Source organism: Scleropages formosus, chromosome 7 (assembly GCF_900964775.1).
Source record: "Scleropages formosus chromosome 7, fSclFor1.1, whole genome shotgun sequence".
In the NCBI taxonomy this organism is placed as follows: Eukaryota; Metazoa; Chordata; class Actinopteri; order Osteoglossiformes; family Osteoglossidae; genus Scleropages; species Scleropages formosus.
In genome coordinates this window covers 5,768,092-5,785,706 of record NC_041812.1, presented here as the reverse complement: position 1 = coordinate 5,785,706, position 17,615 = coordinate 5,768,092, and the positions used below count along the sequence as shown (strand labels likewise).

The following is a 17,615-nucleotide window of genomic DNA, read 5'->3' as shown; positions in this document are numbered from 1 at the left end:
AGATGCTTTGTGACACCAAACTAGTCTCCAGCAGGCGTATTCAAACTTTTTGCTGGTTTTGTGCATAAGATAAGTGCAAAGCTGGAGCAAACGGACAAACGGGATTCTCTGTGTAGAGTTTGAATTGAATAATCAGAGTTGACTTCGCAGGTCTGTCTTTCCTGCCTGGGTTTTCAAACCACTCTCTTCTTGGAGCAGTGTACTCTGTCAGGAATTGTGCTTGTTAAACACTTGGCTAAGTGTGAGCAACCAACCAGTTGGTCCCAATTTCCCAAGCTTCACCCCTCAGGTCCAGAACTTGGACTGAGCCTGGACTTCTGTATACATTATGCAGTTATGTGCATGACCAAGAATTTTGTTCTAAGTTGGAGAGAAATAATTTGTTTTTTATTGCAAAACTTTATGTGGGAGGTAAGTATTTCCAGCTCCTTGTAGTCCTGGCCAAGACTGAAGTATTTGCATGGTGTTCTTCACAACGAGGATGCGGCCAGAATTCACACGTATGACACTCTCACGGTTGCCAGCCAGCGGTGTAGTTCTGTAGATTCTGCAGAAGCACTGTAAACTCACTGATGTGCTGGCCTATGCATGTTGAGCCATTTAGTCAAAGAACTGAATGTGTGGTCATCACCTCATGGTAAGACCTTCTTCCAGTCCACCTGCCATTCGCTGACACCCAACCCCTGTCCTCGGCACCTGGGTGGTTTCACATGGCATCATCTCTGGTTTCCACATGCAAAGAGAACATCCATGCAAAGATTAATTTACTTAAAATAAGTATATTGCTCTGGTTTGCAACCAACAGTTGGGTTTCCCCAAAAAGTAAATGGTGTCAATCCATGATGGACAGTAGGACTTCAGGACAGTGCATGGGGATAATGTTAGGAACCTATGAGTCGTTGGCTTTTGTTTGGATACAGAGGTGAGGCTCTCGGCCAATTGGCGTTCCTCTGCGGAAGAATGTAGTCCGGGGTCCCAAACGGCCTTTGGCTTCCACGTGTGTCCGTAACAGGAGCTGCACTCTGTCCATAAATGTTTCATGGCACACACTTGGTGCTTATGATGTGAACTTTCCAACAGGAAAGTGTAATATGCAGTTTGGTCTGAAAAAGTTGGGGCGAAAATAATGGAAAGTAAGAATTTTTTAAGTTCTTGATATTCTTAATGAAGAATGAGGGGAACCACCATTTGTTTATATCAAGACTTGTGGAGAGTTCAAGGAGCCATATGCTGAAGTAAACAAACCATCTGATGTAATCTAGAATGCCCAGGACGGGTGGGCAGCCACTGGCCCTTGGACCCCCAGAAGTTTTTTCTCCCTCAATTTTCGGTCGGGAGTTTTTGTTCCTTTCCACCATGGCTAGTAGGCATACTTACAGCTCTGTAAAAGTATTACATTCTGATAGTTGGTAGTCAGATGTCATCTTTGTTTTTCTTGCCTCTTGCCTGTGTTAAAGCGCTCTGTGTCACTGCGTGAGAAGAGCGCTCTATAAAAATAAAATTAATTGAATTGAAATAAATTGAATGTAATTATTATTATGTCATATTATGGGGAAATAAATGATTGTTTACGGCTTATGCAAATATAATAGCCACCAAATCCATGATGTTTCCTGCTTCACACCCTATCTTTCCTTCCTTGATAGGCTCCAGACCACTGTGATTCTGTACTGAATGAGCATTTATCGACAATGGATGGATTGGTGGTTATGCAGATGTGTATAAATAAGTCCTAAAACTCAACGAGATGATTTTTTTGACAAAGTTTTTCTTTCTTGCAGGCTCTGCAGGTTTGTTGGTCACTTCCTGGAGTGACTCAGTGTTTTGGACGGGTGAATGGTGAAAGGCTGTAGTGTGAATGGAGTCGTCTATAACTGAAAAGGCAAAAAAGGGAGGACATTTGTAGCCCAGGTTGTTACATGTCACCCATCATTCTTACAGTTATGACATCGTCATGACAAATCCCCGCTGCTGAGTCAGTGGGGCTCGGGATGGTACGTGTGTTTTTGCATGGTTCACAGTGTGTCTTTGCACTTGCTGGACTGGTATAGCTTCAAAAGTGCAGCATTTTCTTATTATAATTCAATATTTTTGTTTAGGACCAGTTGGGTGGATTTTTGTTAGCTGTACCACAGGAGCTGTGGTAGAACTGCGGTCTGAAGGTTGGAGGTTCAAGTCCCAGAGGTTGCCTTCTGTAGCATCCATGAGTGATGCTGAAGTGAGGGTTTCCAGTTATATAAAACTGTATGTATGAATGTATGAAACTGCAAACTGTTTTAATAAGAGCTATATAGAATATGCAGAGGTAACGCCAGGAGACCTTGCCATTAGTTTTAAAGTGTTTCTTTGCCTTTGGCACAGCAGACACAACAACATCAGCTGCTGTTAGACTATTTTACATGATCAGTGTTTTTTTTTCATTCTCAACAATTTAAGCACTTTCCTACCTTTTTGAGGTGGAGGCCATACCCTTTGTGTGAGTACTTTTTATTAAATGTGATTCTAATCCCAGCTGCAGCTGAGACGAAGCTCTGTCCCTCCACCCAGCTGGAAATGTACTGAGACGACCAGATGCTCAACAGGCCCCGTTAAAACCTTTGCTGCTCGCCCTGGGTGAACTGTATTGGCCACATGGTGATGCTCAGGCAGCTGTATCTGCTGAAATTGCACAATATGGATTTCCATGTTCTAAAAAAAAACTGCATTGTGCTGCAGCTGGACAGCATAAAGTGACGAGACATCCTTTCTTTTCAGTTTCTTCTAGTGGACTGTCTCAGTCCTTGGAGAGGGTGGTGCGGAGATCAGTTTTGGTCTTGGGTCCAGCCGCTTTGGGCTGAGAGTGTGGTCTTACTGAACTGGGGTTGGTGGAACCTATAATGGAAATGGTTTAGATAAACTCATCAGTAGAATTTCTCAACCGCTTGAGACCCTGCGAGAAGCCTTCCGGGCAGAGCAAAAATATTTTACAGTGTGCATGAAGAGACCTACTCGCAGCTTCTTATATTCCTGTGGTTCTTTGTTGCAGTGTCCAGTGGGTCTGGGGTTTGAGTCCCGCTTGGGTGCCTTGCGACGGACTGGCGTCCTGTCCTGGGTGTGTCCCCTCCCTCCCCCTGGCCTTGTGCCCTGTATTGCTGGGTTAGGCTCCGGTTTGCCATGACCCTGCTTGGAATAAGCAGTTTCAGCCGATGTGTGTGTGTGTGTGTGTGTGTGTGTGTGTGTGTGTGTGTGTGTGTGTGTGTGATTTCAAGAGTTGGTAGAGCTTTGGAGCGCGCTACAGTGTGTGTTTTAAGGAACAGCATCCTGGGTCTCTCACTGTTGTGCGACTTTCCCCAGGCCCTACTTTAATCTCACACCAAGGCTCAAGGTGATGCACTGGGGCCTTTCTAGGTCTTTTCAAATATTTGCATGCATCCACTGCTGTCTTCTTTAGTAAGCTTGTATTAATGACAATACCTGGGTTCAGTTTTTTGTCAGCCATTGAAGGAGTTCTGGGATTCCTCTTATCTTCCAAGTGTTACAGCACTGCGGCAAAGACCATGGTAAAGCAGAGCATGCTGACCATTATGACTTGAACTGCTGGGATTAACATCTCAGATCAACATCACAAATTAGGTAAGGGGCAAACTGAACAAATGCGTCCCAGAAAGAAGAGCATGGTGGTAATGGTGACGGTCACAAATTAACATTTATTAATTTACTTTTCAGGAAATGTATTTGTCCCATCTGGAAATATTTCTTTTCGTCATCATGAGGCTTCAGATGTAAGGGGTTTTCTGAGTCCATTAACAGATATTTGCATAGAGTGAATACCCTTCATACATGTTGCAGCCTTTGAACCGATCCCTCCGGTTGCATAGTGTACTGCTTTGTGAAACCTAAACCACAAGTTGAAACATGCGCACACACACGCATACACAAACGCATACATGCACAGAGCTTTGGTTTTCCGCAGAAGAACCCTGAATTCCATTAGCTTCCAAACTTAAACTCGGCAGTTAATTATTCTAAAAGCCATTGGGGCCCTAGAAAAAAAAACAGTCGTTTGTGTCCAAAACCATAAATAGCAAAGCAGGAGTGGAAAGGTTAACTGGCTCTGTGAAGACATTCAGAGTCGGTAGAAGGAGCCATTCTGTCCATGTGACATATTTATGCACAGAGCTCCAGTTATATATTCATGCCATGAAGGTGGCTTGAGCCTCTCAACGGGATAGTTTTTAGGCTGCGATATAATATGAAATACTTGCCTTGTCTTGGGTTTTGAGCACCACCGAGTTCCTTGGCTTGTTGTAAAGCAACCTTGATGAGAAATGGTTTTCAGACAGACCTCCGTTTAAAGAAACTCCAGTCAGAATTTTGTCCCGGGTTCTAAAACTGCAATTCCAGTGACCTGCTTACTGTACGTAGTTTACAGAACTTTGGAGTGAGGAGGAAGTGAAAGTGTGTTTGTGCTTTTTCCTCTCTGAATTCGAGTCCAAATCTTCTTGTTCTCAGCTTCCTGCACTACCGAATTAAAGACCCTTGGTTGGCATCTGGCATGGAGGGTATGGGGTGTCAACTGGAGCCAGGGGCAGAAATCTTGTCCGGGTCAAACAACAGGACAGGTTTACAACTGTGAGTATTTATGTATTGAGTTTCAGTGGTCCTGTACTTGACCTTTGTACCGGTATCATGATACCGTGGTTCCCGGAGCATGGCTTGCAAAGTCATTGTGGGCTTAATGTGTCCCTTGCTGACTGAAAGGAGATTTCCGTGACACACGGCAGATAGACGTCGGTGTGCATTAACAGACAGTTAATTAGAACGGCAAAGCCACAGCGCCGGTACTTTTTACAGCGCTCAGGAATCACACAGTACTCTTTCCGTGTTGATCTGGGGCGATAACGTGAGGATTAACGGCATGGATTTTTACAACATTTTCATGGGCTCAATCTATCTGACCACTCTATGGTTTATTCACATGATATTTTTGACCTTCCCAGGGAAGGGTAACTTGTCAGAGTTTGAGTTTCCACAGCGGTCTTGCAATAACCTTGCCGAGTCTCTTCCGAAGAAGCTGTTTAATATTCTTTAAAACGGTTGCGTAGGCAATGGTCTTATTCACAAGTCATTTGATGGTTTCGCTTTACACAGCTGGGTATTTTACTGGAGTAAGTCTGGTGAAACATCTTGCTCAAGTTTCCTACTGCAGGGCCTTCCTCAGACTTTATGCTTTTGATACCTATATGCTATTGACTCACTTTGGACTCAAGCAACTGAGGGGTAATAATGAAATTTCAAGTGAACCGTATTAAACCAAACTGTGCCTCCACCCACCTGTTGATCATAAAACAAATGTTAAAAACCCCTTCAACCCTCCAAGCTTCAGGTTATGCTGTCTCCAGCAACCCACCGCTACCCCATCTCCACCCTCGCCATTCATTGGTAGCCCATACAATGGGCTCAACAGCCTCACCAGGCACCGGGTGCGAGCTGTCCAGTGGACTTTTAATGCAGATGGAAAGTACACTATACATTTGCCTAAACACACTATTGACGCCTAATACTTCTGTCTCCTCAAATCTAAAATTGGATTACATGTGAATGTCCTTGGGGGGTGTGGTGGCACAGCAGGTTTGGCCAAGGCCTGCTCTCTGGTGGGTCTGAGGTTCGAGTCCTGCTTGGGGTGGACTGGCGCCCTGTCCGGGGTGCGTCCCCTCCCCCTCCGGCCCCGCACCGTGTGTTGTTGGGTTAGGCTCCGGTTTGCCGTGACCCCGCTTGGGACAAGCGGCTATAGACATAGCCGTTGTTGTGTGTGGGTTTCCGTAATCGCTGTTAAGTGCTATATTGACTGTCTTGCTCTCATCCATCTGCATGTCTGCCACTAAATAACACTGGAAATGGAGAATTCACACACACATCATTGGCCTGATCTGTTACACTGCTCTGCATTCTGAGAGTCAGACAGCATTATCTTTTCCCTTAGAAGACCTATAGACTCTTGCTTCAGATGTGGGAGAAAGGGAAGAGCAGTGTCAGGAGTTTAACTTTGTCTACAGAATTTCATAGAGGTTTTTCATTTTTTTAACATTTTGTTCACATTCATTTATTTAGCTGATGCTTTTCTCCAAAGCAACTAACAGTGTTAAGTTACTTACACATTTATTCAGCTGGGTAATTTCCCTGGAAAGTTTTGGGTAAATACTTTGTTCAAGGGTACTATAGCAGTAGGTAAGATTCAAACCAACAACCTTTGGATCCAAAGGCAGCAGCTTTAACCGCTGTGCTGCTGGTTATCCTGTTTCTTAAGAGGAGTTATCTATATGGAGATGTTTCTTTCTCCAGCATGTGTTTTCCTTTGTTTTTTACACTGTTCAGCCACTGATTTCATGGTGGTGAAGCAGAAGGAATTTTCGCTGTATTTATTGCTGGAAAAAAGTGCTGTCGAAAATGCCAGATTCATAGATCGTGTGGTTCACAGCAAAAACCACTGTAAAAACTACGGCATGCCCTGCAGAGCACATCCCTCACACAACCACGGTAACAGATACATTTGTGTGCTCTGGAATCACACTGCTCCTCTTTCTCTGGATGCATACAGCAGTATTTTCATTAGAATCACTAGACTCCATGTGAGTTTCTATACCCTCCAGGTCCACGTGCAAGAATGAGCTGTTATAATATGTCACTTCATCCGTGTTAATATGCGTCAATTGACTGTAAACGTAGGCTTGACTCGACAGTTATTTGCACTAGGATAATGCAGATTAAAAAGCTGAACTGTATGTGGCAGGGATGTGGTGGTGCAGTGGGTTTGACCGGGTCCTGCTCTCCGGTGGGTCTGGAGTTTGAGTCCTGCTTGGGGTGCCTTGTAATGGACTGGCGTCCCCTCCCGGGTGTGTCCCCTCCCCCTCCGGCCTTTCACCCTGTCTTACTGAATTAGGCTCCAGCTCCCTGCGACCCTGTATGGGGCAAGCGGTTTCAGATGGTGTGTGTGTGTGTGTGTGTGTGTGTGTGTGTGTGTGTGTGTGTGTGTGTGTGTGTGTGTGTGTGTGTTACAGACACTCCTCATTTAACGACCGTGCGGACTTACGACCAGCTCTCCGACCAGTCGGTATCGTACACTGTATGAGAACTTTGGCCGTGGAAACGGTAGCGCAGCGTCTCAGCGTCAAGCATCTCATCTCACATCACCCTTTCTCAGTCTTGTTCCCGCAGTCGGTCGGTATTCACTACGCTAGCGTTCGCAATCTCCAAGACTACATATTTCGTCTATAAATTTGTACTTTATTGTACACCCCATAGTACAAGATGTCGGCGAAAAGGACACTACTGTATAAGCATTTATAAACATACTAAAAATGTTATAAATGGTGCAAAGGTGACATTAAAACAATATCCGAAGATGGTTGACACAAACCCACTACCAGTACAGTATGCTTGAAATATTGGTAAGGGGCGGCTCCTCGCTCATCGTCCAATTCGCTTATCGACCTAGTCGTAGGAACGGAACTCGGTCGTTAAGTGAGGAGTGTCTGTATTGTATTTTAAATGTTAAACGAGCCACTCATCAGTCCTCGTCCTTCCTCCATCAGGATGTTTGTCCTTCATCGATCCTTTAGTCATTCCCTCAGTCAGTGTTTTGTACATATTTGCTTTAAATCCAATTTCTTCGCACGTTAATGGAGTGAACGGCGCCTTTCTTTGCAGAACCGGCCACGCAGACTACGCATGTTAAAATATCTGGCTGTACTGAAATTCTGAAGGTTCCCCCTAATAAGCTGAGGTGGAATGGAGCTTCACAGAAGACATTTCACAGTGTTGCAGTTCTTAGCCCTTCATGAAGACTCACGACTGGTTTCGAGCAGTTGTGTCTAGCCCACAAACATGTCCCCCAAAAGTATCCTCTTATCTCCTTGGATGCTGGATCTCCTCGAAACAATGAACGCATTCATAAAGAAGAGGGGAAAACGAGGGAGTTGTGGCACAGCGACTCGATAGATGAGTAGATTAGCTTATCGTTCGCGAGGCGGTTTTCCCCAAATTGCTTTTTGATGACAGCTCGCATATTCCAGCCGTCACATGCTTCTAGGTCGGTTCATAACGCTCGTCCTCACCTAGCAGGTCGTGGAGGGAAAGCCACTGGCTTTGGCTCACGCAAACATCGGGGAATGTCAAGAACCGCAGGAACATTGAGTTCTCTTCACTGCCCCAATCCAGAACAGTTGATTAAACCTGTCAGAGTGTTAGATCTGATGAAGTGATACAGCTGCACAGGTTTGGGAACCATCATTAAACGCTGCTGAACCTTTCAGGGGTAAAAGTTTCCTGATACAGTTTTGCACTGTTGAAATCTCTTGAATGTTGTACATCTTCAAAAGCTGACTTACTTTGTGCCTTGACTGCATCAGAACAACTTTATCCCCAAATGGATGGACTTTAGAACATTGACACTGAGCATTCTACGGTGTTGGCAGGAGAGTGTTGCGGCAACCAAAAGGGACCCCAGCTTCCGAGGGATGTCTTGGGTCCCAGCATCTTTCTTATTTGTTTAGCGGATGCTTTTCTCCCAACAAACTCTATGTAGCGTTATGAGCCCACACACCTTATTCACCGCGGTGACTTACACTGCTAGATACACTACTTACCCATATATATACATACCCATATACACTCATGTTACCCATATACAAGAGCAAGAAAAAGAACCTAGAAGTGTAAGTAAATAAGAAAATGTATCAAGAGCTTTTTTGTTGGATTAACTGTAGGAGGGGAAAGTGTGCTTAGATTTTATGACAGATTCTCTGTTTGTCTTTGCATTCCTAACACAATAGGGGTTGATGTCTTACACAAAGGGGTCAAAGGGCATTCAGTTTTGGCTTGTTACATTGAAGATGGACATGAGGAATGTGATGGACCTTCATGAAATCCTTAGGGTGAGGTCAGAGGCTCAACAAGAGGGCTCATATAGAAACCACAGTTGCACTCCAGAAGAATATGAGCGCTGAGGGAGGGGGACGTGGTCCAAGGCCCAAGGGACTGTAAGGCTGCGGGTTGCACTCCTGGTCTTGTGTGCTGTCTGATTGGGGTTCTGGATGTATTTTGCATTAATGTCAACTTAGTAGTGAAGCTTTCTGGGTCTGCCTTCGGCTTTCTGCCTTTGTTTTGGTGACGAATATCAAATTGCTAAGTACGCAGTCCGACAAATTAAGGTTTTACATGCAAAGTTATGACTCGAGGGATCGGTCAGACTGGACTGACTAATCCACGTGAAATAATATAATGTGAAGTGAAATCAATCTGTATAGCGCGGGGTTCTAATTCGTGTATTCAGGGAACTTAATTTGTGAGAAGCCTGTTACAATGTAATGTACAGAAGTTCCTTGTTGTTTTGCGTAAAAGCGACCAAAGTTTCTGAAATCTCCAATAATGTGTGTCGCACTTTTCCCGGCATCAGAATTGCACTATTTCTATGTTTAATGCGACACATGCGTTTGCGCAGGGAGGCTTCTTTCGAAAGCATGTGTCTTATGTGGGGAGAAGCAGATGGCCTCTAGGTTTATGAGAAGGTCATCAGGATTATCGGGTTCCTGAAACGTAGTGGCTTCCTGTTTGGCGGAGGGCTGGGGGTGGAGTTGATCGCTGTTATATAAGCAGTCCGGTCCGACCCCATGGTTTCGTTACGCACACTTCCGACTTGAATTACATAACCCAGTTGCCTTCCCTGTGCTGTCCTTTCATTCCTCATTATAATCTGGGCTGGATGCTGGTCTTCATTGTGTTCACTGTTTGAAAGGTGCCTTACTGCCAACATATGACAAGGGCGGTAAAGGTTTCTGAGGGTGTTTTTTTTTTTTTTTCCCCCCCCCAGAGATAAATAGAGAAGATAGTGTCTGATGTAATTAAGACTGCGAATTTGATTTGAAGGCACTAAAGTATTTTCAGCAGCACAAAAGACTCTTCTTTCTTTCACAAAGTGATGTTTCCTTCTAGGTACATCTGTTTTTGAGAGTGTGTGTGTATATATTTACTGTATTTACATTTATTTATTGATCAGATGCTTTTGTCCAAAGCGACTTCCAGTGAACTCTATGTAGTGTTATCAGGCCACACACCTTATTCACCGTGGTGACTTATACTGCTAGGTACACTACTTACACTGGGTCACTCATCCATACATCAGTTGAACACACACACACACACACACACACAAACACTCTCTTTCTCTGTCACTCACACACTATGGGGGAATCTGAACAGCATGTCTTTGGAGTGTGGGAGGAAACCAGAGCACCCGGATGAAACCCACACAGTCACGGGGAGAACGTGCAAACTCCACACAGACTGAGCGGGAATCGAACCCCCTTCCTCTCATACCACCCAGGTGCTGTGGGACAGCAGCTCTACTCACTGTGTATCATATATGTGTGTGAAGGAATTTTTGGTGAAGGCGTGGGGGGGGATGACATTCATTTTCCCATAGTTCACTTCAGATGAAATAACAGGTAATACCTTTGGAATGTCACCTCCGGCGCAGAAGTGGGACAGAAATGAAACGATGCTCAGTGCGGATTTAGTGCTCCTTGATGGAAGATTCCGCGCAGCTGTTGGGCACATCCATCGAATCTGTGCTCCATGTGGCCAGTAGAAACAAATCGCTGCGGGACGTGTTACACACCGTGATGAGGAAGTTGTAGATTCCCACATGGGCGTATTCTCTTCATGCTCTTTTGCTTTTTTCTAGTGTTCTTTGCATTTACAGTTACTCATTTAGCAGACACTTTTCTCCAAAGCGACGTACATCTCGGAGAACGATACAAAGTGCTTTACATCAAGAGCAGGACAGATTTGGATGCAGTTGTGATTCTGAAGTAAAGCAAATTTTTCACATTCCACCATATGGACCAGTATGCGCCGCACAAGTAGCTGCATATAGGTTTATCCATTATAAAACAATTTCTTATCAAAAAATGATTAAACATTCACTCATTTATCATGCGGTTAAGAGATCAGAGAGAAGCGAGTCTGAAAGAGGTGCGTTTTGAGACTCGTCTTGAATGTAAAGAGAGATTCAGCAGTTCTGAGTGGGAGGGGGAGGCCCGAAGAGCACACCGACCATCAGGCGTGCATCATCTGTTCATTGTCCTGAACTGGTTAATGGCAGCTGCAGTACAGCGTCCCCAGACGGTCATTACAATTTCTGTTCCACATATACATGCGCGGTATGGTGGCACAGTGAGTAGCGCTGCTGTCTCATAGCGCCTGAGGAGTGCGAGAGAACATGGGTTCGATCCTCGCTCAGTCTGTGTGGAGTTTGCATGGTCTCCCCGTGTCTGTGTGCGTTTTCTCCGTGTGCTCTGGTTTCCTCCCACACTCCAAAGACATGCTGTTCAGGTTCCCCAGTGTGTGAATGACAAAGAGAGAGAGTGTGTTCCACTGATGTATGGATGAGTGACCCAGTGTAAGTAATGTATCTAGCAGTGTGAGTCACTGCGGTGAATAAGGTGTGTGGGCTGGTAACACTATATAGAGTTTGTTGGAAGTTGCTTTGGAGAAAAGTGTCTAAGTACATCAATGTAAATATCGGTGGTCATTAGAGGTTTGATTGTTATTCAGAAGAAATAAAAATCCCAAAGCTTTCATTCTGACAATCTGCCAATAAAATTGGACAAGGTTTTGATTTTTTTTCTTGTTTATTTGTGTAATGAACCAGTTGATGTATTTCCTAAAGAAACATAATATTCCTTTGAAATGTACTTGAGAAAAAGAAGGAAGAGGACACCACATTTTCTCATAAACCACTCATCTCTTTTCAGAACCCGTAACCATCTCCATCCTCCAACTGCCCAAGAGTTACAACTTAACAAGAAGAGCAAGCTATAAATAGGATTATGTTTATTGTCTTTTACTAAATCTGGTCTTGGAATTGGATCTGGGATGTTTCAGATTCCCTTCCAGACTTGGCTCACACTTTCCCTTGAACTGGAGGAGGTCTGGATGGGGATCTGCAGTCTCAGTGTTGCTTCTGCGTGTTGTGTAGTCGATTAGGATGGGTATGTAACGCCTGTGCTGGTTTCTCAGCCGGTTAACGCATCATACAGAGCGTGCTTCATGTACTTCACCAAAATGCGAGCAAGCATTTGTGAAACAAATATTTCTTGGCTACGACAATGTGTTTGTGGTGACATAATACATCTACCGCGTGTGCAGTCTAGCTCACATGGTTACTCTTACTGTTATTCTATTATATTAATACTCACATTTATTTATTTAGCAGACACTTTTGTCCAAAGCAACTTCCAATAAACTCTATGTAGCATTATCATCCCACACACCTTATTCACCACAGTAACTTACACTGCTAGATACACTACTTACACTGGGTCACTCATCCATACATCAGTGGAACACACACACTCTCTGTCAATCACACATTGTGGGGGAACCTGAACAGCATATCTTTGGACTGTGGGAGGAAACCAGAGCACCCAGAGGAAACCCACACAGGCTAAGTGGGAATCAAACCCATATCCTCCCGCACCACCCAGGTGCTGTGAGACAGCAGGGCTACTCGCCGTGCCACTGTGCCGCCCGGTGCATTTCGCGTTTAATACAATATTGTTTTTAGGAAACTAGCAGCTGCTACATCTCCAGTGGAATTTCTGATCTCTGGCCAGGCACAGCTGTTTGAGTCTCGAGTGTTTATTGCAGGATCGTGGTCCCTCTTTCCCTCGCTTTCAAAAAATAAACGGTTCAGGTGGGGCTGCGGGGCAGCTTGGGTTTTAAAAGCCTCTAAAGTTGTGCTTGTTCTCATTCTTTGTCCCTGTTGCCCTGCACCCTGGCGACATGTCAGAAGCCTTGAAGCCCAGCCCTGTGATCCCATTTCATCTGATGTGACACCTTTGACACACAGCACAAGGAGGGCCGCTGTCCCCCCGGCGGAAGAGGAGGGCTCGGGGGGAGAGGGGGGCGGGGGCATACAATGCCTTTTGTCCCGTTGGACCCGGGTTTGCCGGTACAAAGGCTGCCGTTGATGTGCTGCCGGCGACTTCTCGGCCGGGGTGAGCTAACGCTGATGCGGAGCTGCGGGTACGAGCCTGTGCGAGGTCACCTCTCCTCTCGAGATGGTCGAAGCAGATCCGGTCAGCGGAGGAATCGTTCGGCCTTAGGTGCGTTTGTGAGCTTCTCTGGCGGGAAACGTATGGCGACGCAGGCAGATATTACGCGGTCGCTTAGGCCTAGTTACGAAGCACGAGTAAATGAGCGATAGACACTATATGTGCTCCTTTAATTAATTAATTACTTGTAAATCCTCTCACTGGTGTCAAGCCCCCACCCCCCGATCCCTGGATGCTGCTGCTGTTTGAAGAATGAAGTAAATGAGTGGTTCCTTGGTCCCCAGGGCTGGGTGTGCCAGGTCTCTCTAATCACACATCTGAATTTGTGATGAATAATGGATGACTGTTCCGACTGCCGTCGGCCCTCGCTGCGTCTCCGGCCGCCTCGCCGTCAGTCTTCCTCAAAGCCAAGTAGCTTTGTCCCACGGTACCCCCCCTCCCCCCGCACGCACACACACACACACACACACACACACACACACACACACACACACACACACACACACACACACACACACACACACACACTTTGTTGTGTTGGTTTTCATGCGTTCCCTTCACTTTGTCCCACTTTGTGCTTTGCGACGTGATGCTGTTATCAAAGGTCACCGTGAGCTGTACTTTGACTTTTTAGTGCCGATTTATTATTTCATTTCATTTCATTGATGTAAATCTTCGGGGTCTTTCCAGTCCCACGGCAATTTGCTCCGCCGCAAGTTCGACGGAACTCGTGCACGGCTGGGCTGCTCTGCATGCGCTTTAAATGGGCGTTGACCTCAGACGTTAGAAATTTTTAAGGCAAGCAGTGGGCAACCTTTTAGCAGCGTCCCGTCCTTGGTTCTAAGTATCTCGGAAGGTTTACATTACCTGCTCTCTATTTATACCGTTGAACGTTTGCTGAAGCAATTAACTGGAATTTAAGCAAACAGCCCTGCGGTTGTTAGTCCACTTTCCTAGCTGATACGCCGCGATGCTGCTTAAAGATTAACTCCTACGTGGGAGAATTCATGCTTACAAGCTGCTGCCAGATGCTGCGAGTTATCAGCCTTGTGAAATCCCTGCTGTGGAACAGCCTCGTTCATCGCAGGGTCGTGCTGCCCAAGTGCTGCGGAGGCCGGGTGCGGTGTGGCCGTAAACGTCGCTTCTCTTTACTTCCAGGTCGGCGCTCAGTTACGAAGGTTTCCTGCCTCAATGGCACATTAGCGCTGTTGCAAGATCAAAGTGAGGTCTGTGCCCTCGAGCGGAGGCGTGCGTGCAGCGGAGCCCTCGCCCGAACTCCCAGCGCTCCCTCCTCCGCCCCTCCGTTAATCGTACGGCTCTGCTCTGCTTCTCCCCCCAGGTTTGCTCATTTTTAGGTCTCCCCGGAGAAGCGATCGCCTTTCCGGGCGTGTGGAGAAGCAAGCTGTCTTGGTGCCATCGCCTTCCCGCGATGCACGGGGGCCTTCGGTTATGCCAAGTGGCCAGGGCGCGGGCGGGATCGATGTATGGCGTGGGCGAGCTTCTGTCCTGGTGGGCACGTCTGGTCGAAACAAAGCCGCTACCTGTGCCAGGGTGCAGGAACCCAGGTGGGGCGATGGGGGGGCGAGTGCTGTCCAGCGGGCGGCTCTCCTGGCTGGACCTTTGCAATGTTTGGTATTTTAGGAGCAAGGGGCGGCACTGTTTATTAGCGGTTAAGGCGTAGGCTCGGACTCCGAGACAGCCACAGAATGTGCTCCTTCACACAACCATACGCACCAGCGTCCCGAGTTTGTACGAACCCAGCTAATCACTATATTTACTGCACAAATGCATTTCTGGTATATAAATGTATTCAGAAACATGTTTACAGTCTGTAAAATATTGTCCTTGCTGTCAACATGTTATTTGTAGGGCGGTACTTAATTAGGAAAAAAAGGGAGTTTGCGCTTCCGGAACTTTCTTCAGGCATTTACCCCGAGAGTGGTTCACTGGATGCTGGCAGTGACAATTAGTGTATCCGCCAGGACTGTGTAGATAGTTCATACATTTTTCCGCTGCACTGTAGGATGTGGTATAACCACAGCTGCCATTTATTATAGCGTGGGGTAGGTGGCGGGGGTGGTTGGAGGAGGTTCTGTAGCGTTTCCCTGAGGGTTGGGTGTAGTCGCTGTGCGTCCTGCCAGCACGGGGTTCCCAAGCAGCGTTTCAAAGACGTGTTCCACTGCATGTGCGAGCTTGTTCCGCGTCACCTCTGCGGCACGGGGGGCGTGGACAGGTCGGTCAAATCGCAGCGCTGCTGGGGGAAACCGCGCCGTTCAAAAGACGCTCTTCGGTTTCCGTGCTCGGTCCAGGCTCGCTTGGCTCCTCTCGAGCTCCCCATCCCCCAATGAACTAGGCACCCAACCTTACTGACAGCATCTGACATTAGAGCTTCCACACATCTAATGTAATAGATATACATAGTAATAGAACTGCTCCCCACTATTTACAAGACTTGATGAACCGCTACACCCCAACCGGTGCACGGGACCCCTTCGCTCGTCTACTTCTGCTCGCTTGGTGGTCCCGTGCACGAAAGGTAAAGCACGGAGGTTCCTGTTGTGGTGGAATGACCTCTCCCTCTCACTCAGAACTGCTGAAACTCTGTCTACATTCAAGAAGGGTCTGAAAACTCACCTTTTCCGGACTCTCTTCGCCCAAGATCTCTCCAGCTCATATACGGTGTAAATGTTCATACGCCGTAACTTTATGATCGTGCCCGGATAAGCCTTTACACAGCCGCTATTCCTGCATTGTATGTAAATGTTTGTGAACCTTAAAAAAAAAAAAAATTGTAGGAAGGTGATCAGGATTCATCTATCCTGAATTTTATACACCTTCTCGAGTGATGAACATCAGTGCATCAAGTGGAAAGTAAACTGGTTTTACTTAAGAATCGCATGTCTGCAGCTGTTTCTCTTTCTCCTAATGTAATGCACTTTTTGTATTTTCGCTGAGATGTACGTCACTTTGGAGAAAAGTGTCTGCTAAATGAATAAATATAAATGTAACGTGTGGAGGGGGGTGGGTTCAGGACGCCAGACTGCATCGTTGAGCCTTCTGTAGGTGTCGTGGGCCTAATTCGGTGAAACACCGACGAAGGGAGGTGCCCACTTGTTGGTACCCTATAGTTGGGTTGGTCGGTTGGTCGGTTAGAGAAGGCACTTCAGCTTCTTGTTCTCGAGTCATTGAGATATATGTTGGCAATGCTGGATGTTGTTCTTGGTGGCTTCATGTTGATGTGGGTTGGACTGGGTCTTTGTGTACAGCCGTTCTAATATACGCATGGGGTGTAACGTCTTGTCCTGTGTATCTTGAATGTATGTGTAGACCTGCTATGTCAGCATGTTTGCCTTTTGGGCATCATATCAGAGCTTGCTTATAGATATGGAATTGAAGTCATCTTTCATAACCTATAGGTATAGTGGGGTTGTTTGTCTGCGGCAATAAAAAAAAAATGTTGGTGAGAAGCAACCTGTGTTTCTGTTGATTAGTCAACATGGAGGTCCAGACAAATGCTGTTGTGGTCCTGGCTTTAGCCCGGTGTTACTGCAGATCCCTGCATAGACGTGAGGCCAAACGTAGTTAATACTGCTTGTGTTCTTGTGATATTTTCAAGTGGTTTTTAGGTTTTTCATGTACCATTACCCCTTGAGAGCTCCATATCAGTCGCTGACTCATGGTTTTGACTTTCAGAGAGTTTGAGGTGGAATCGCACTAGGGTGTGTTTGCAGAGGACATTCGGGCAGCAAAGTCTGGGTGTTGTACACATTTTTTACCGCAGTCAAACAAACCAAATTTACTAAGCAAACAAATTCCAACATGAAATATTCTCCCTGAGGAATCCAGAGGTAAAACTCACCCTACAGTTCTCAATTTGAGACTTAATTCCTGGTGTCTTCTCTCTTTATCTGTGAACTTTAAGATGAAATGCCAGCGGAGCGTCAGCGGACGTTACAGGTACATCGTGGGAGTTGAATCCATCAATCCATTCAGTGTCCAGGAGAGCTGCCAGAATAGATATGCACTGGCATCCCCTCCAGGGTGTTCCCTACCTAGCTTGGCATCCTGTGCTTCCAGGGTATGCTCCAGACCACTGCAACTCTGCAGCAGGCAAGCGATTGTAGATAGTGAATGAATGAAATGTGTGGTGTGTTCAAGTGCATGGAACTAGTAACACGAAAAATCACACACACACACACACACACACACACACACACACACACACACACACACACACACACACACACACACACACACACACACACACACACACACACACACACTTTCAGAACCGCTTGTCCCATACGGGGTCACGGAGCCTACCCGGGAACACAGGGGCGTAAGGCCAGAGGAGGAGGGAACACACCCAGGACGGGACGCCAGTCCGTCGCAAAGCACCCCAAGCGGGACTCGAACCCCAGACCCACCGGACAGCAGGACTGTGGTCCAACCCACTGCGCCACCGCACCCTCCACGAAAAATCACAGTTTTTTTTAATTTTTTTTTTTATTTTGGTGTGCA

General features: G+C 46.3%; 1 protein-coding gene across 3 annotated transcripts in view; it reads left to right on the top strand.

Moving 5' to 3' along the window:
• nrbp2a (nuclear receptor binding protein 2a) overlaps positions 1-17,615 on the top strand; it is a 48,617-nt gene that overhangs the window by 10,357 nt on the left and 20,645 nt on the right. Inside the window, exon 1 of one of the 3 annotated variants that reach the window (XM_018757734.2) lies at positions 4,318-4,611. The exons of the other annotated variants lie outside the window; for them this stretch is intronic. The gene's annotated coding sequence lies outside the window, so the exon portion shown is untranslated. Of the gene's footprint in view, positions 1-4,317; positions 4,612-17,615 lie in introns of those variants that run through there. 3 annotated transcript variants of the gene reach the window in all.